The sequence below is a fragment of the Pinus tabuliformis genome, chromosome 9, assembly GCF_031772625.1.
Source record: "Pinus tabuliformis cultivar Carrire ecotype Pingquan chromosome 9, CPIR1, whole genome shotgun sequence".
In the NCBI taxonomy this organism is placed as follows: Eukaryota; Viridiplantae; Streptophyta; class Pinopsida; order Pinales; family Pinaceae; genus Pinus; species Pinus tabuliformis.
In genome coordinates this window covers 881,990,876-882,012,425 of record NC_142307.1, presented here as the reverse complement: position 1 = coordinate 882,012,425, position 21,550 = coordinate 881,990,876, and the positions used below count along the sequence as shown (strand labels likewise).

The 21,550-nt window shown below is 37.8% G+C and overlaps 1 pseudogene; it reads right to left on the bottom strand.

Moving 5' to 3' along the window:
* Positions 1-740: 740 nt before the first annotated feature.
* LOC149151601 (voltage-dependent chloride channel 1, chloroplastic-like) lies at positions 741-1,598 on the bottom strand (annotated as a pseudogene).
* Between the last annotated feature and the right edge of the window lie 19,952 nt (positions 1,599-21,550).

Here is a 21,550-nt window from a genome sequence, read left to right as displayed (position 1 = left end):
TAGCCACCTTATTTATTACTATGGCCCATCCCATTATTACATTATTCCCTTGGGTACCTCCCTTTGTACCCCATATTATCCCCCCCAGGTATAATGTAATAATGAGATGGGCCATAGTAATAAATAAGGTGGTTAACCCGTATCATGTGAGGGACCACAAGTAGTTAGTAATAAGGTAATGGGCCCATGGTATTATTTCGATGGTATGAGGGAACCATGGTAATGACCCATGGTATTGTATGTATGAGGCCTATATAGAGGCTAGAGACTCCAAATGGAGAGCTGTCAAAGAATATTGTATGAACAGACATATGGCTTGTGGAGTGTTCTCCTTCCTTAAGGAGTGAATGTATGGTGATGCCCTACCTTAAGGGTTTGATCAATAAAGAATAATTTCTATCTATTCAGATCTTATTATTTATTGGGTTTATTTCTATTTCTCATATATTTTCGGGTTAGAGCTATAACATATACATTACTAGTCTGGAGATGAAAACTGGGCTATTAGAGAAGTCAATCCAAGACTAATTACTTGTAGATGTGAATATTTAACCAAAATTATTTGTGAATCTGAATATTTAACCAAAATTATCTGTGAATATGAATCTTTAACCAAAATTCCGAATGGAGGCATTTGACATAGTACCTAGTTATTCATAAAAATTCAACACATCAAACTGTTTGTATGTAGGGTGTAGCAATGCGCAGACACCTCAAGTGTTCTCACTCAATTCAACTACCTATAAAAATGGATCCTGAAGATTATTACTGACCTTGTGAACCACAAGAAAGGCCATAATATATTGCAAAAGCTTATCCTTCAAATGGGCATCATTAGAAATTCGGATCCACGTTATGGCCTGCCTTGCAAAATCCTTGGCACCAGAGATAACCATAGTCCATGCTTTTCTCCCCTCCTCATAACGAGAATAGGAAGCCTCCATCCTAAAGATGAGCAAGAGGGCGAAAGCGGGTTTCGTAAGCTGATATGGCAGAGAAGAAGCATGCAACAATGGCATGAATGGGGGAAACAAGTCACACACCACAACAATATTGTAAGCAGTAATTGCCACTGCTAAGGCCGTGAAAATGAAAACTGGTGACATAAGCGAAAGAATAACATGGGACGAAAGGCTGGAGGGGACATGCCATATGTGCCGGTGGAGCTACTGTGAATTACCCATTCAATGTGGGTATACAGTGACTTGGGTCTACCCACTATGGGATCGATTTCACCATTTCACCACTATGGCCTTGTTTTCATTTTGCTCTTGCTGTTTGCACTGCATCATAACTGTGGGAGTCAGAGTTCGAATTCTGTGGAGGTGGGGGAGAGTGTGGGAATTTGCCATGGGGTGCTGGCTAAAAAACTCTGAGCTTGGGATTATCCTCCAGTGTCTCACTGAAATTTGCAGTTTCACTTCTTGTCGGTTATGTTTTTGCAATGTCTGGGTCTGGGAATTTGTCGGGGTTTGAGCTTTTGTAGTTGTAGTCGAATCATATTGTGTCAGAACGTTCAAGGGAAAATGTGTGGGGGATGGAGCTTTACGTGTATTGTTTTGGGCAAAAGGTTTTTGTAAGTGGCTGTTTAACTTCATCTGCAACAGAGGTTTGGTAGTTCTCGAAGTTGGTTTGGTTTGTGGGGTTTTAGAGAGGTTCAGGTGTCAAGTAAGATAATATGGTGATCTGTTCTTCAAGGGCTTGACCTTATCTATGGTTGAAAATTATAATCACAATTTTGGTGATTAAAAGTGAAATTTGTATGAGGTATTTTTATTTTTGTTGACTTGATTCACCAGTATTTGACTTTTATATCTTATGATTTATAACATGGTGATCATCATCAATTGAAGTGACTTAGTTTAAGATTATTATTGTTAATAATTTTTCTATAAATATAATGTATAAATATATTTTATTTTATATTAATTTTTTCACTCTTTTTTTAAATTTACCATCTTTTTTAAATACTTGCCATCTCATCATATTCGAAATGCAATTTTTTCAATTTAAAATTATAATTTAATGATATTTTTAATCATTAAATAAATTTTATAGTTTTTAAATGTAATTTTAATATATTGCTTAGAGATAAAACTTATATTGTATCAATTTTTTTATAAAATATTTTTAAACTATCTTCTACTCATTTCAGAACATTATTAAAACAATATTTTTTAATGATGTAAGTAAAATTAATTTTTTTAATTAATAAAAAGTATTTTTTTTTTTTTTTAAATAATTACTTTTAAAATTTATTTTAAACTGAGAAAATTATTTAACCATATATAATAGAGCGTTTTTTCTCATCTTTCAATCTCATTCCCAAAAATTTATGCAATAATTTTTTTTTCCTAAATCAACGTCATGAATTTAATTAATTTTAATATTAACCACTATTTAATCTTTATTATCAGTTTTAATCTTTAGTTATATATATATATATATATATATATATATATATATATATATATATATATATATTGATAAAGTAGAAAAGAATTGAATATTATTAACCCTAATTAGATATAGCCCTTAACTAGTTAACTAATAAAATTAAAAATATATATTTATTAATTTAAATATTATTAAGCATGTCCCCTATCCCTCCCAGAGTCAAACATAGCCATTTTCTTCTAGTTGTTAGGTTGACCTGTCTCCCTATTTAACCTTTCCTGGATCGTGCCCTGAAGATGAACCACACTTGTTGGTTCGAAACACGTATACCCAAATCTTCAATGTGACTTCTTCCAAAAAACTCTTTATACATTAACCACTATTCTAAGTTAATGTCATATTAGTCAATTGAGTGTATCCCAACGAGTTGGGAGGGTTTAATGATAATCTCCCCGCTTGTTCAAGTGTTATTGACATGACTGTCATTATCTTAAAATATGTTATACTATGTAACTCTTCTTCAAATTAAAGAGGAAAATATGTTGTACTATGTAACTCTTTCTTGAATTAAAGAGCAAGAATGAAATCTACCAAATAATAATAATAATAATTTACCTCATATCAAAAAAAAAATACAATATATTTAACATTATTAGTCTCTCAAAGATTATTATTTTCAGTTTTTATATTATGTCGTTATACAATACAATGAAAAGGTATATACATAGTGTTTATAAATATTTTAAAATATAATTTTGTTTTTTATCTTTTGTTTTAAATAAATTTATATTTTTTATTTTTTAATTAAAAATTTCAATAAAACAATTTAAAATTAAAAAATGCACATTTTAATTTATGTTGTTGTACCTATGTCATTTGTGTTCCATGGCTATGTACATTTGTGAAACCATTAATCTTTATAATTGCATCGATAGGTGTTTCTCTACGGGTTGGGGTGGACAGACACTGTTCAACCCAGCCAATTGCAAAGCTTCATTTTTGTTTGCCTCCCTTCAATCAAAATCTGACATGTGTTATTCCACCAAAGGACCGAAAATTGGGGTTGGAATGTGGAAAGGATGCAGCGATTAAGCGCTGAGAATATTAGTCATCAATCTAATGGGTTCCCTCAACACACAAATCCATAGGTCGAAGAACATATTGTTGAACTAGGTCCCCATTGATCTTCCCACACGTGCCATGCAGAATTGCATTTTGGATATTTCCAAAACTCAAAACCTTTACAGCGCACTGCAAGTAGAACTGTTGTCATGTCCACCAGTGTAATACCAACCTCGATGCCATTGGAACGTAGATAGAATCTTATATGATAATGGGGCATATACCATCAACGAGAATACAATTGTTCATGAGGTTAGCAATCTTATTGTTGCAGATAATGGTTCTTTGTCATCCAACATGGATAGCAGAAATATTTTTTATTGTGATTAGAGTCCTTGGACGCCTCTTGAACACCTGATTGAAAATCAAAGCTTCTGTGAGACCTCAAGAAATATGAAGTGGGCACACTTGTCCAAAATATTAGGGTTTTATTCCAAAAGGAAATCATTATACTACACAACTAACCACATAATATTTCCTTATTCTTCTTCTATGAAGGATGTGGCCACAATTGATGTAAAAAAATCTTGTGTACACTTTGGTAGACCTTCTGAATGCAATCGACCACCATCGAAGGAAGACCTAATCTCTAAAGCAGCATGTGATGGTCTACCTCATCAAATCACAAAGTAGTACAAGGTAGGCCCTTAGGAGGGGGGTGTTAGTCTAGAGAGAAGGAAAGAGGACCATGGTCCGCAAGGGGGATGGGGGAGACAAATATGAGACAAATAAGGGGGAGCAAGTTCTAGCTAGAAAGGACATAATCAACAATATTTCCACCTCAGTTATGAGATTCACGTGTGAAAAATCGAGAATTTGGGAAGCATGAGATCCCATTTATAATCAACAACTCTTATATTCCCCTAGTTGCACAAGGTGCTAACCATAGGTTGTGAAAGTCCCCAACTCATTGTTAGACATCTAGTGGAGCACCACTAACTCTGAATCTATCTGCTAGAAGAAAAACATGTTATCTGACAAGTTTTGGAGAGGAATCTAGAAGGATTGGGTGTGGGCGTTGAAGTCACATTAAAGGATAACTTCCCCAACCAAAGAGTATTAGGTGATGTTGGCATACAAATTTATAAAGGGGTCCTCATCAGGGCCATTATGAATAGAATACGATGAAGAAGCTAGAGGGAAGTAACAAACTGCAATGTAAATGTTCATGGGGAGAGTGTAAATACCTCTAATCTAAACCCACATAAACCTAGCAAAATTATACACTACCATTAAAGACTTCCTGATCTAGAGGGATCCCTTAATGATATAAGTAGCTCCACCTAAGCCCGTAATACCAACTGATCTCCCTGTGTCTTAATTGCATGTTGAGAACTAATGGTACCCTATGATGTTTGAGAGACATTGAATAGGGCTCTCATGATTCTTATTGATGACTACGATTTCAAACAACCTCGCAGCATCATGCATGAGACTTTCTAATGACCAAAAAGACTCGTTGTCATTCCAAAAATCGATGGAAATTATTGTGCCATATCGCCTCTCTCAATGAGCCTATCATTTGGAAGCCCTAGATCGAGATTCCCACCTTGGTGGAAAAAAGTCTAGAATGATTACTCTGAGGTTCTTGATGACTTCCCATATCCCTGCCTAGCATGTTGTTGTAACTAGCTCTCTATAGCATTGACCTTCACAACCTGTGATTTGGTAATTTCTTTTTCAAGGAAAATCTTATTCGGAAGAGAGCATAATTGTCACTTAACAGTACGAGCCCTAAGTCAATCAATGACCAACCTAGTCCAAACTCTATCGAGGGGCACATCAAGGAGATCTAGATTATCCATCAAAATAAGGTCCAAACAAACTTGGGGTTCAAGGATGGAAGAGGTAGAGGGAGCCCCCTCATACCCAAGCCTCTTTCTAAAATCCACATGAAGCTTCCCGCATTTAGACAGTTTGATGCAATATTGATTATATGCACCTAGCTATTTCGTTGTCTACTACTTGATTTGTCTCATAATCATGACAACTCTCTTTTTTTTAAGATTGTTTTTAAAAGATTTTTACTGTTTCTAGTGTTTGATACTTGAAGGAGTCTTTAGATAACATCAGCCACAGAGAATTTTGGTATGTTGAAGGATCTACAACCATAATATATGACATTGGTCATAGGAATAAAGTGTGAGGGAAGAAATCGTGGTTGCTAATTCCAAGGGTACCTCAGAATGTCCTTTCAAATTAAATAAGTAAAAAGTTTCTTTACAAAAGAGATTGTATAACTCGGATCTTTAAACTCGCAAAATCCATAAATGAGCATGTTCTTTTTGAAATCGAAGTTCCTAATATGTACTGGGAAACTCTTCCCAAGGTAAAACATCATTGTTGTAAAAGAGTTTCACAAACAATGAAACTACATTTTGATTAAAATGGTTGAAAACATCATTTTCAAAAAAAAAATTGTATTTTTGAGTTGTTGAAGCTCATATGTCAAATATAATTACATGCTTCCAAATATTAATATACATATGGTTTCTAAATATTATATAGGTATGATTTCTACTATTATTTCCGAATTCTGAATTTGTTAATTTTCTTTTTTTCACAATATTTTTGTGTGTTTTTGTCGTGAATATTATGTTTCCATGAACAAGGAACACCACGCATACTCAAAATATTGCAAATTTTTTCATTATATTGAAGTATGGAAATTTTGTATCAAGATTTTCTTATTGTATGTCAATAATTATTGCAAACAACATGAATGACATAAGCAATTATGCCACAAAATTGTTTCTTCAAACTAAGAGTATAAAATAGAATATTGGGCACCATGATGCTTGGAGATCAATTTAATTGAATAAGTGCCTCATTTCTTACTTGTTAAAGATGATGAACCATTTTTGGATTTCATGAGAGCCATCTCAACCAATATTTCAATTCTTTTGCAAATGACTATTGTATATAAATGACATATTCATCCAACAACTCTTCCACAGAGATGCTAACATAAGCTTCTTTTTTTTAAAAGGCACTCCTAACTCAGTTGTCTCGATCGCATAGATTTTCACAAGTACTTTCACAATGTTCATTGATACAACAATTTTATCTTTAATCCTATTTTTTCTCATATTCACAACAACTTAGTGATAAAAGTTGTTTCTCCTGAGTGACAGTGATATTTTTAGCTAATAGATACCTCATAATTTTCGTGTTCAAAATTTATTTCATGCTATTTTCAAAAAACCCCAAAGAAATTGAATTGCTTTTCTATGTACCTTTTGCCTACAAGGATTTCCATTGCTTTGAGAGATTTATGTTAGTGTCACTTTCTTCTTAAATTTAGCGTCCTGCTATATTCTTTAGAAGATATATAGAAACTAAAATTTTGATTGTATTCATTGTCCATATATTTCACTTCATTGTTGTTTTCCACATTCGCCACCCCACACTCCTCTTATCGATGTTCCATTGCACCTCTCACTACAATTTCTAGTTTAAGTTTGGTTGGAGCAATTCCCTAAGCCCTCTTGGATTTGTGAACCATTTGGAGAACCTCATTTCAAGGATAAAAGAAAATTTGAAGTTGTGAATTGATAGGGTAACATTTTTATTTTATTATAACATTATTCTTATTGGTCAATTTCCAAAATTGTATTATTTTTTTGCAGAAAGATATAAATATAAAGTTTTCAGATGTTTCTATATATAATTTTGATTTTGATTATTTTTTAAATTTTAATTGATTAAATTTTTTGAAGTGATAAAAAAACAAAATATTCACAAAAATACTAATTTTTACTTTAAAAAAATAGTGTTTCCTTTTTCTTTGGTAGTTATTATATGTATATACACCTTTATCAACCATTACTCTTTATAATTTGATTCTTATTGAAGCAATTCCCTAAACCTTTATGTTACACCAATTTTAGCAATGGTGTATTCCCATTGTACTTTAGTCTTTATTCATTTGCACAATATCTAAGATTTTTCTGTTATGCAACTAGCTGACAAAATAGAAGAAAAGATAGATCAAAAACTTCAAAATCAACCTCTTTGAGAGGGAAACCTCCTTTACATTACACAAATGAAGAATGCTTGGATGATACAAATGACAAGACCTCCTTTCTATATATAGAAGTCTAAGGGATCAAAATATAATCAGAGCCGACATAACAATAATAATGTAAGGGTACAACAATAACAATAGTGGGCTTCTATGGGGCATAATAATAACAATATGGGGACTACATGGGCACAACAATACAATAAGGTGGTTGCAATAATAACAATAAGGTGCTACACTAGTAGTATAGGGACCTAACATGCCCCTCTCCTTCAAAAAGCATTGTCCTCAATGCTTGAATAGTTTTGGATGCTTTTGTATAAAATTATCATCCTCCCATGCAGAATATTTAGCGGTTAAGTTCTTCTCCTTGATGAAATACTCTGGAATTGATCAATTTTGTGGATGTCTGGTTCTTATTTCCGCAGCTTCTTCTGGTTCTAATATGATTTTTCCTTCCTCGTCAAGCTCTGACAATATTGTTTGAAATGGGAGCTTGTGACCTATGACCTTCTTTAAACATGAAACATGGAAAACTAGGTGCATTGGGGAAGATGTAGGAAGCTCCAATTTGTATGCCATAGTACCAATCTTTTGCAACACCTTGTAAGGAGCATAGTACTTTGGTGATAATTTATCATCCTTCTTAGCTTTCTTGAGGGATATTTGTTTGTATGGTTGTAGCTGTAAAAATACACAGTTTCCTACATCAAAACTTCCTTCACAACGATGTTGATTTGCCTATTGTTTCATTTGATTTTGTGCCAAAGTGAGGTTATCCTTTAAAAGTCGGAGATATTTTTGTTAATGCTCGATGCGATCTTTCATTGTTTGAACCTTTTTCTTCTTGATATGTCCTTCTATCTTGAGAGTGTGAAGAGTGGTAATTCTTAGCAATGCATTACAAGATATGGACGAATTCATTTCTTCTTTCTTTGGGGTTGGTTCCTAGTGTATATCCTCTTATTTTAACGTTTCTTGATCCTTTTCTTCATCCTCTTCACAATCTAGGTAAAATAATTTATTATCAACACACTTATGAGCTTTAGTGTATTTGCAATCACAATTGTAACAAAGCCCTTTTTCTATTTTTTCTTCCAATTGTTGTGGTGTCAACCGTGTATGTTGTGGAAGGTTAGGAGAAACAACACTTCCATCTTTAGAGTTGTGAGTGTGTTGATGGTGTTCGACCCACCAACATTTAGGGGATCTCCCCGGTATGAAGTCCCAACTAGACCTCACATCGTTTGGTGTAGGAGTCCCATCTGGTATGATGGCCCAATTTCCATGATCTTAAATGTTTGCCTTAGCTCTTGCTTGTTAGCACATGATAGTGGTCTGCTTTATCTTTGAACAATGAGGTTCACGTGCCTAGTGAGTGCTAGTGTTACTTGTGTCAAGGTTTTTTCACCGTAGAGAGAGAGGGTGGAAGTGAGTCTCCAGTTGAAAGGGAAAAGTCCCAACTCTTTCAGAGACACACAACACAACAGGACATGCACAACTTCTAGCGGAGTAGTCCACACAGATGCAACAGTCACACACACAAGAGGGAATAGCATGTACAACACTCAACGGAGTAGTCCACGCAAGTGTAATGGTTGTTATAACAAGTTTATGGAAAGGTTCTTTTTGATGTCTAGTGAGGTAGCCCACGTGGGCAAGACATCGTTAACAACTTATACAACACATTTTCATAAACATATGTATTCGAGAAACTGAAATAGTTCAACTATTTTAACATAGGTTAAAGCAACATGCATTACAAGTGTTCCAAGATCAATCTTACAAACAATTACAATACATGTGTGAAAATGTGTTGGCCTGTTATCAGGCTTTTGAATTAAGTGAAAGTTCTAAGACACATCGGTACACCATACATCAGTAACCCCATGACAGTGGCATTGGAGCCACTACTCGCTCCTCAAAGAAAATATTACAGACTCTCAAGGCTATGTGGGAGGAGCCAAGGTGAAAATTCCTTTGCATGTACAAATGATGGGGTATTTATAACCAAGGGTGAAACTAGCCCTTGTGACTGTTTGACTTCCCTCATGATTGTTTGACTCTTCAACTTTACATGACTCCTCGTATGACATGTGGGTCTCTTTGACTTCCACATTATATTACATTGATTTACATAGTATGGCCCACAGTAGTGATGTGGCTGACATGGCTCATGACATGACTCGACACAACAATGCTAGTATATTCATGTTGTTGTTGGTGTCCATGTTGAGTTGCAGTGTTGTTGAGTGATGGATGTGCTCTTGGTGTATCACAGCTTCACCTCCACATGGAAAGGTGTGCGGAGTCTTCGATGGTCTTAGTGTTCGCTTGATGTTTCATGTGCACATTGCTCCTTTTCTTGTACTTTGGCATGCTTCACATGTTCATCCGTTCCTTAAAATTTCTCCTCGCATGCATCATCCTTTCGCCAAAAATTCTCCTCGCATGCATTGTTCATTCATTCGTTTGCGAACACAGCTCCTCACATGTGCTCTCCTTGTTAATCCCATCTGTCATCGAGTCATGTCTTATCCATGTACCGATATCTGCAATCACTCATGACAAGACGACATAAAATCCATAAACCTCCTAGTCTACCAAGATGCATTGCCGTTCGCTTTCGGATGCAGGTGACCAAGATAGAGGACAAGGCTATGAAACTACGTAAGGCAGGTTTTACGATGGGATGCAGGCTACGGGCACTACTGGTGAAAATTGTGCAAAAGTCACTGGGAGACTAAGATGGACAACTCGGATCAGCAGTGATTGTCTGCGGGATTTGGTTTGGCTGGATGGAAGATCTGCACAATTTCTTGAGGGAAGCAGTGCAGGCAGCAGAGTGTCTTGGCAACAAAAACTATGCAATTCCTCCGGGGAGCTGACAATGAGCTGCAGGAGGCTTGTCAGGAAAAAATGCACATTTTTTTCAGGGAGTTGGCAATGGGCTATGCGATTGTTGGTGACAAAAAATGTGCAATTGCTGGGAAGATGACCTGCTGAACACCTCTGCGTAGTTTCTAAGTTGAGTGGGATGCTGGGTAGCTGAGGGACTACTCATGAAATCTGTGTAGTTTTCTGGGTGAGTAGTCGGTCAGCTGATTGGAAAAACTACACAATTTTTTGAAGGAGACAGGGACGGACACTGGGTGTCTATCTGGCCTGTCTGCACAGTTTCCTCAGTTAGGGGAGTAGGAAAGGTCTACAGATTTTGTGCAAAATTTTGCGAAAATTTTGAGGGGAGTGAGTCCTAGGGTCACTACCCGATCAAACTCTCTAGTTGACCAACCGGAGAGTTGGTTGATAAGCTTGCGGGCATTGCAGATTGAAATGGCTTATTGGACACTTTTGTGATGTTCTGGGTGACAGTGTATCGAGTCGATTCTAGGGTGGAGGTCCAGCTGTTGGAGGGTGATTTGGTCGTCAAAACTTCAACAAAATGACTAAGTGTGTGAGCAAGTGAATTTGTGCATACGCGACCTTGCGAACACACACTCAACATGACTTGATGACAAGACGCCTCAAACCATCAGTACAACATGTACTCAATGTGATTGACTGACGGTGCGAGCCACAAGCGTGACGCTTGTGATATATCATTGAACGACTGCGACAATGCTTGTGTGACAGTACATTGCAAGTGAATTTGTGCAGAGTCACATAGGAACACATGCATCCCTCCACTCCAAGCAAGCATTTTCAGTACCCCAGTGGAGTTGCATGCTTCACCTCTCTGCACAGGAAGCCTTTCTCTTCTTTCACCTCTGTATTTTTTAATGAAGACTATGCATATGCACTTATTTATTTTTGGGGCGGAAGAGGGATCCCGACTTATTGAGAGAAGAAGAGGTTTTTCCTTCAGAGATGCATGTAAGACCTCTAACATAGTTTTGCTTGATTAGATTTTCCCCTTCTTTGTTTCTACTAGTTGGATGAGCTTGAGCACACAGAGCAGAACGCTGAGTACAGGCATGGGGTTTCCTAGTGTGGACATAGGTTCATGGTTGGACCCAAGCTTCCCTTACAAACAGCTCGTATTTTCCATCAAGACTTCATCGGCCAAAGGTTATAACCAAGCATAGAGAAGGCAGACACAGGAAAGGCCAAGTGCTGTAGTGTCACAAGACTCTTTAGATCTTAGCCACATACTCATTCAAAACCTAGAACTCAATAGAGGGCAACACTTATTTGCGAAACTAAAAATAGCAGGGCACTAAACAAACAAAACAAAACAAAACAAAAATAGTAAGCAAACCAAACCAAACAATAAGTAACAAACAAACTATGTACACAGCGGGAAGCATGGCCTGACCTACTGAAAACAGAGTTTGAGATCTTGGCCATTGATAGGAAGGTTATCAATCCTCCCGTTAATTGATTGCAGATGGTATGTGTGAGGGCCAAGCTTCTTATGAAATAGTATCAGACTATTAAGTTCTGCTACTAGAACCTGGTGGTATCTTGAAAGACCATTAGATGAAGACAATATTCCTACTTCAGATACCGCATGTAACATAAGCTCTGATGATGGCACGGGGTAGTTGTTTTTGTTCCGGGAGTGGTTCAAGTTTCTAAAATCAATCCATAAGTGGATTTACCTAGATTTCTTACGTACATAACTTAAATTATAAACCCATGCAACATAATGAACTTTGTAAGTGATCTGAGCATCCAACAACTTAGTCAGTTATTTCTATAAAAGGGGTTAAAGCGTCAGATGTATTTTACCCAGTTTTTTTTGTAATGGCTTGACTCCTTCTTCGATTGGAATCCTGTGTTGGATTATACGCATGTCGCATGTACTCAAGTCGTCATATGCCCACGCGGGCACATCCTGGTACTATTTGAGTAAGCAAACAAACACTTGCCTCTCCTGGAGTGTGTCACGCATACCAGGACTGCCAAACTTCAAATCGTGATCTATTCCCAGGTTGATTTGTTCGTTCCTCATAGTGGAACTATGGGTTTTGTTGTTTCTTGTCCCTTGAAGGTGGTTTTGTAAGTCATAGAGCATGTATAGAGAAACTGCACCCTTGGGGATGAGGTTTCCTTTCTTTCCATCAACTGCAGCTTGTAGGGATTTCTTGTGCTCATCTTCATCAGCTGCTACATCCTTGAAGAAATTAGTGTTGTCGTGAAGTGCAATATCTATTTATCATCACCAAAAGTGTGTATCTTAGTTATGTTACCAGGGATAGAAGGCTTATAAAAAATTTCAACCGTACATATATCCCTAAGCGATGACAAGCTAGCAGCTGCGTTTGCTAAGGTATCGACAGTTGCATTGTGTATTCTTGGCACAAAAATGATATTGAATGCTTGGAAGTTAGAGATTAGTCGCCATACCTCTTGCTGGTAACTTTTGAGATGAGGTGATAAAAAGTGTATGGTGTTACCTACCTGCTGCATCACGGTTTTTGCATCATCTACCACTTTGAGCGCAACAACGTCGAGGATAACGGACTTTTGTAAGCCCAACATGAGTGCTTCATATTTAGCAATGTTGTTTGTGCACTTGAACTCCAAGTGACTTGAGATTAAGTGTTTCCTGTGCTTTGGGTCAATCAAGACACACCCAGCTCCAGAGCCATCTTGTGTTTTTGATCCATCAAAATACATGGTCCATAGCTCATCTGTAAATGGACCATTCAACATGCTTGTACTACTGCTACTGCTATCGTTACTACTATTGCTACTGCTACTAATGTTACAATGAACTATACAGGTTTCATTTCCATCAGTTGGGCAAGGAAGGAGACCCAATTGCGTGTTTGGTGGGGTTGGAGCTAGTCGTATGGGATAACACCCCAGCATTGTTTCCAAGAGGCAGTTGTTGAACATGAGCTCTGTGAAGGCCAACGGTTCATTCTCGTCATTTATGGGATTGACATTGGGCCTCATCTATCTCTCGGATAACACCTGGATTTGATTGTTTTCTTCCTTGTATGGAAGCCACACATGTGACCAGTCTATAGCAAAATACCCATTCATCTTGCTAGACTAGTCTTTGCTGAGTAGTAAGCCATACGCTTCCGGTATGTCCACAACAACAATGTTTATGCACTATTGAACTGGGCCGTCATGACATAGTCGAATGATCACATCTCGAAGTTCACCAATGGCTGGTACAGATGTCCGATCGAGTTGGATGATCTGCGTGAACGTATTGCTCCATTGCGCATTAATCTTTTTGGCAATGGAGAGCATCATGACATTGGTTGTTGCGCTAGAATCAACCAAACACATGTGAACATTACAATTGAAGATTTCAAATGAAAGTAGGAATGGAGGGAAAACAGAGTTTGCTTCTTCCATCCGGACTGTGTTTAACACAGTTGAAAGTGATCTGGGAGGTGTGCTTACTCGCTTGTTGGTAGAGGTTGCGTTGTCTATTGATGTATGTCCCATTGCGTGCAACAGGATGTCCCGTTGTGTCTGGATCTTAGCCAACTCGAACAAACTGATGTTTTCATGAGTTTTCTTCATGTCTTCCACAATGTTGTAATCCAGAGCGGGTAGACTCACTGAGATGTCTGGGGTAATACTGGTGTTCGTGTTGTCCGGTGGAGTGTTCTTCAGTTTGTTGTTCATGGACGTACTCTTGTTCGCCACTGCCTTCCTGGGATTTCTTTGTGTTTTCTGCTTTTGGACCGCTGGTGGATCAACCTTCCTTAGAAATTCGAGCTTTTGTTTCATTTCACTAAGTGTATGGGGAGCCCCTTGACTTCTGATATTGAAATGACCATTTTGCTTTTGGGACTGCTTATCAGTGTTTGTCTTCTACGTTGCTTGCGAGCACTGAAACATGTTCACCACCTACCTAGTGCTTGATGCCTCATCAGGCGCAACATCTTCATCATCGTCTGTATCTCCTAGTTGACCCTGCATACTTATCACTACATCTAGTGTGTGGTTGCATACTGATCCTGCAACTCACTTCCAGTTCTAACAAGACCCCTCTGAGTGCTCATCTTCATGGAATGAGAAAAATGCATCGTTCACACATCATTCTAACTGGAACACTGAGCTGGAGTTCTGTGCAGTTTTAGCCTAGAAGCGGTTGTTTCCTGATGACTTGCTTCCTTATTATTGTCTGGGTGGTCGACTGCTCATAGATCCGTCAATTGTTTGTCGATTGAGCTCAGACACTTATGTTGTCAAGTTCTTGACAAGGAGAGTAAGGGTTTTGATATCACTTGTTTCCTTGTCTTTGCCCTTGCTCACCGCAGTCTGGGGATTCCTGATCACATCTTTGGAGTCCTTCATTTGTTTGTCATCCTTGATCACTCCAATCGTGCACAAGATTTCTCAACAACGATTACCTCTTTGCAATTTTCTAACAATTTTGGTTTCACATCTCACTCGACGAATTGCACAATGCTGGTAGGCAGTGTAGATGTGTAGTAATCAGCAATGATGTAGTCATGAGGCTTCGTGTCCATTGCAAACTTATTCAATATGTGCAGAAACCATTGATTGAAATATTTTACCTTTTCTTTCCCCTCCATCTTTAGGCTTCACAATTCTTTGAGTAACATGGCTAAGGTCTTGTCATCAGCAAACCTTTCTAGAAACATGTGTTTGAATGTGCCCCAGTTATGGATGGAGTCTATAGTTGTAGGTAGAAGTTGTCCAAGTGATCTTCTGCCTTCACTATGCTATCAGGGTCAAACTTTGTGATCATTCTCTTCGATCGCTTCGACATCTTGTGCAAAGCACCCGGGAGAGCCAGTGGTCACTGAGTCATCCATTCCAAGTTTTGGTCAGCCATGTCTTCTTCTTCTTCATCCTCCTCCTCTTCTTTAGAATATGACAGTTCCATATTTGAGTCTCTTGGTTCGTTTCCACCTTCGCCTCCTCTGATGCCTTCCCCTCCACCTCCTGTACCGGAATTTGAGCCCAAGATCATGAGGGTGTCTCATTCTCGATATTGGAAGACCAAAGGTTCGTCTTCGTTCTCAACAGCTTCTACCAAACCTTCAAGTGCGACAAGAACTACTTCTTCCACCGATGATACAACAACCCATGTGGGAGTGGTTTTTGGCTTTCTTGATGCATATGGAAGATGATTTATTCCTCGGATCAGTTCGACTGCTTTCGTGAATTGACGGGTGATGGGACAGATGAAGCGGAGGTGCTGATACAAAATTTCGTGTTCACGTCTGGGAGGTGAAAAGTAACCAACTTCATAGTCTCGCATAGGTGAGAGGGAGTGCAAGTTATTTCCTTGACTAGATGATTGATGAGTGGGTGTGAGAGGACATTCAACGATAAACAATTGGCAGCCTTCCTTCTAGCACCAGAAATGTTGACGGTGGTGGACCCGCCAGCATTCAAGGGATCTCCCAGGTATGAAGTCCCAACTAGACCTCACACCGTTTGGTGTAGAAGCCCCATCCGGTATGACGACCCGATTTCCATTATCTTAAATGTTTGCCTTAGCTCTTTCTTGTCAACACATGAGAGTGGTCTGCTTTGTCTTTGAACAACGAGGTTCGCATGCCTGGTGAGTGCTAGTGTTACTTGTGTCAAGATTATTTCACCGCAGAGAGAGAGGGTGCAAGTGAGTCTCTAGTCGAAAGGGAAAAGTCCCAACTTTGTCAGAGACACATAACACAACAGGAGATGCACAACTTCTGGTGGAGCAGTCCACACAGATGCGGTAGTCACACACACAAGAAGGAATAACACGTACAACACTCAACGGAGTAGTCCACGCGAGTGTGACGGTCATTATAACAAGTTTATGGAAAGGTTTTGTCTAATGTCCAGTGAGGTAGCCCACACGCATAGGACAATATTAACAACTTATACAACACATTTTCATAAGCATATGTATTAAAGCAACTGAAATAGTTCAACTATTTTAACACAGGTTAAAGCAACATGCATTACAAGTGTTCCAAGATCAGTCTTACAAACAATTACAATACATGTGTGAAAATGTGATGGCCTATCATTAGGCTTTTTAATTAAGCGAAAGTTCCAAGACACATTGGTACACCATACATCACTAACCCCATGAGAGGGGCATTGGAACCACTACTCGCTCGTCAAATAAAAGATTACAGACTCTCAAGGCTATGTGGGAGGAGCCAAGGTGAAAATTCCTTTGCAAATACAAATGAGGGGGTATTTATAGCCAAGGGTGAAATTGGCCCTTGTGACTGTTTGACCTCCCTCATGACTATTTGACTCTTCAGCTTTACATGACTCTTCATATAACATGTGGGTCTCTTGGACTTCCACGTTATATTACATTGATTAACACAGTATGGCCCACAATAGTGATGTGGCTGACATGACTCATGACACTACTCGACACGATAGTGTTGGTATGTTCATGCTGTTGTTGGTGTCCATGTCGAGCTGTAGTGCTACTGCATAATGGATGTGCTCTTGGTGTATCACAACTTCACCTCCGCATGGAAAGGTGTGCAAAGTATTCGATGGTTTGTTATTCGCTTGATGTTGCATGTGCATGTCACTCCTTTGCTTGTACTTTAGTATGCTTCACATGTTCGTCCCTTCATGAAAATTTCTCCTTGCATGCATCGTCCATTCACAAAAAAATATCCTCGCATGCATCGTTCATTCGTTCGTTCGGGAACACATCTCCTCGCATGTGCTCTCCTTGTTTATCCCGTCCATCATCGAGTCATGTCTTATCCATGTACCTATATATGCAATCACTCACAACGAGACAACATCAAATACACAAACCTCCTAGTCTACCATGATGCATTGTCATTCGGTTTCAGATGCAGGTGACCAAGAGAGAGGACAAGACTATGAAACTGCATAAGGTAGGTTTCAAGCTGGGAAGTAGGCTCCTGGAACTGCTGGTGAAAATTGCATAAAAGTCACTAGGATATTGTGATGGAAAACCAGGATCAGTAGTGACTTTCTGCAAGATCTGGCTCGACTGGAGGGTAGATCTACACAATTTCTTCAGGGAAGCAATGTCGGCAGCAGAGGGGCTTGGCAACAAAAATTGTACAATTCCTTTGGGGAGCTGGTAGCGGGCTGCAAGATTGTTGTTGATAAAAACTACACAATTGATGGGAGGCTAACCTGATGAACACCTCTTTGTTGTTTCTAAGCTGAGTGGGATGCTGGGCAGTTGAGGGACTGCTCATGAAATCTGCACAATTTTTTGGTTGAGCAGTCGGTCGGCTAATTGGGTGGTTGACTATAAAAACTGTGCAGGTTTTTGAGGGAGATAGGGATGGACACTGGGTGTTTTTCTGGCCTCTCTGCGTAGGTTTTTCAGTTAGCAAAGCGGGCAAGGTCTATAGCTTTTACGCAATTTTTTAGGGGAGTGAGTCCTGAGATTACTGCGTGGTCAAACTCTCCAGTTGACCAGCAGGAGGGTTAGTTGATCAACTTGCAGGAAACACATATTGAAATGGATTATTGGATACGTTTGCTCTATTCTGGGCGATAGTCAGTGGAGTCGATTCTAGGGTGGAGGTTTGGCTGTTGGAGGGTGATCCAGTCATCAGAACTTCAAGAAAATGACTAAGTGTGTGGGTGAGTGAATTTGTCAATACGCGACCTTGCGAACACACACTCAACACGACTTGATGACAAGATGCCTCAAACCATCAAGACAACATATAATCAACATGACTGACGAATGGTACAAGCGACAAGCACAACGCTTGTGATAGATTGTTGAACGATCGCAGTGACGCTTGCATGACAGTGCATACAACTTCGTGGGTGAGTGAGACAGATGTTTACATAGCGAATACAACTTGTACACACAAAGCGGGACCTTGTGCATGACCATAACATGGCTGCAAGCGTGACATTGTGACCAACATGCAAAAAGATGTCCGTTGAATTGTCAAAAAAGGAGGGTGCAAAGACTCAAAACGATCTCATGGGTGAGCCCAAGTGTTTACAAACATCAAGTAAAAATCCAAGGGAGGCTCCGAAATTGGATGCATGCCAAAATTTTGGAGGGTGTTGCAACTGCTACAACAAAGTGGTAGACTTCCTTTTTACCATAATTTTACTTTCCACTTTTCTTACCAACGTGAATGCCTTCTCCATTGAATCAGGTTCCCAAAGGTGAACCTCATGTTGGATGTTATCCTTTAAAGTCCCTATGAATACTTCAACCCTATGCTTCTCTAGAATATTATTTACCCTTATATTCAATTTCTGGAAGTCCTCAATGTGATCTGCCATTGAACCCTTTTGTTTGAGATTTATCAACTGGCTAAAGAAGGTGTTGCCCTTTGTATCCTCATAATGTGCTATCATTTCCTCTGTGAAAATTTACCAAGTGACAAGTGGTTTATGAGAACAAAGCCCTCTATACCATACAGAGTGATTCGATTTTAAATATAAAGATGCAATATGTACCTTTTTTGGCGGTTGCACATCATGTAGATCAAAATATTACTCCATTGGTAGTATCCAAGTTACTGGATCATTTCCATCAAAATTACTCATATATGTATTTGGAATATGGTGGGTCTTCAATCCAACATTAGAGTTTATGAAATCATGATTAACATTTCTTTTGTTCTCATTAGGAAGCCTTTCTTGTAGCAACTTTGTCCCATCTTCCTTCAAACCTTCCATGTCTTTCTTCAAAAATTCCATGTTGCCATTCAATTTTTCTTCTAAACCATTGATCTTATTGATCATAACTTCAATCACATTCTTCAAATCATCCCTCCAATTTTTCTTACTAGATGTTTCCATTTTCTTGATTCGAGCCTTTCTTTTTCTTTCTTTTAGGAGCTCAATATTGAATATGTTATATATCTATAATTTCTAATCTACAAGGTCTGAAATTTCATCCTATGGTATCTCTTTGAGTTCTCTTTCGAACCCTACAATTTTGATCAATATTGGATTTTCCAAGAAAGAGTTATGCCCAATCTCCCACAATGACCTGATTATACACTAGTCCAGTAGAGCGAACTTGTATGAAATGCCACGTGTCATTGTTTCGACCATCGGCCCCGAAAATGATACCCAACAAACTACAATATGTCCTATTTCTATATATTTTTACGAAATTTGAATCTGATGCTCAAAGAGAAAGTTATGACATTTTTCCCAACGTCACCTGTTTGGGATGGAATTCGGGAGCTTGCAAAACTCCTAACTTTCTCAGTTTAGATCTCCAAAAGTTTTGCAGGAAACGGTCTGAAATTTAGACAAGAATTTCTTCAAGATGTTGTCTCAAATGGGTTGTTTTTTCATCTTCTAAACTTTCGTAGAAAAAAATTTATAGTGAAAATTCCACGATGAACTCTTTGAAGTAGAGAAACCCTAGAATCCAAAGCTCTGATTCTAAATGTTATGCAACCATCTCACAAAATAGAAGAAAAGATAGATCAACGTCAAAATTAGCCTCTTCGAGGGGGAATCCTCCTTTACATTACAAAAATGAACAATTCTTGGATGATAGAAATGACAATCCTCCTTTCTATATATAGGAGTCTAAGGGGTTACAATATAATCAGAGTCGACATAACAATAATAATGTAAGGACACAACAATAACAATAGTGGGCTTCTATGAGGAACAATAATAACAATATGGGGACTACATGGGCGCAACAATACAATAAGGGGGTGGTACTAATAACAATAAGGGGCTACACTAGTAGTATAGGGACCTAACAATTTCATATCATATCTTCTTGATTTATCACTATAGCGAGTTAGAGATCTATGACAAATTGTTGCTTTAGGTTCTTTATTTATCGATTCAGTCCATTCATTGAGCATTTTATCATTTATTCAAATTCAAACTTGATAGATAATCTCTATGTGTTCATTGACCATGTTCATGTAAACTTCACTACATCGGAGGTTATAACAACCCTTCCATGCATTTTTCTTTCTTATTATCAGTCATGACTTTCAAAAAGAATGTTCGTCATGAATAACATTGTAACAAAGATTTTGATCACTCTGGTTTAAGCCTTATCTCTATTTGAATGGAAGGTTTAATTTGTCTTTATAAGCCTTCTCTTTTCCTAGTTGCATAAGGAGAATAAGGTTTTGCTTACTTGAGGAACTTAGTCTCATATGAATGTTTTGGTTTCCTTATACCCATTACCTTCCTATACCATATGTTCATTTGATTTACCACCCTTCATTGGTTAATACTCAAGTGCCTTTTCAATCCTAATCAACGGTAAATGATCTCTCATGGATTTATCTCTATTGAGCTAGAGTTTCGTTTCCTTTCAATATATTAGTAAAATGGAACTATTAATAACCCATACTTCATGACCTATTCATATAACTTTCTAACACACTACTAATATAATTCAATAGAGTTTCGTTTCCTTTCAATATATTAGTGAAACGGAACTATTAATAACCCATATTATATAGTTCATGACCAAATCCTAATATAAATGTCTAACACCCTACTAATATAACTCCTAACCCAGTCCCTAATTCTCATGCTAATTAAACATTGAAATCCTAGACATGCATTACTTAATATTTGAGATAAACATGTGATTATTGGTGAGATCAAACTTATAGCATCATAACACATTTTTTTCACTAGAAAATCCTCAAGGTTTCAAAACAAAGTACATCAATTCCTTCTCACATTATGTTTGTTTGAGTATTGCATAATATCACACATATGTTGAATTTTTAGTGCTACTAGATGGTCGATAGGACAAGCTTTATAAGTTTTCATGTATTCAACTTTTTATTACTTTTTAAAGTTTTTTAATAAATTTCAATTAGTGAAGTATTTAGTAAATTTTGATTAGTAATGCTCTATTCCAATATGTTTGCCTTGAGTTTCTGAGTTCATGTGGCTACTCGTGCTAGTGGATTTTCAACTTTGACTATAGTTGGTATGGAGGTTATAGAAATCACAATGTCATATACCTCATTCCATGTATCTCTTATGATGGATATGCCAAATTAAATGAATTTCATTAAATATAAGATTTAAAACACTTTTAAATGATGTTTTTTTTCTTGCAATATACCCTAATAGGGG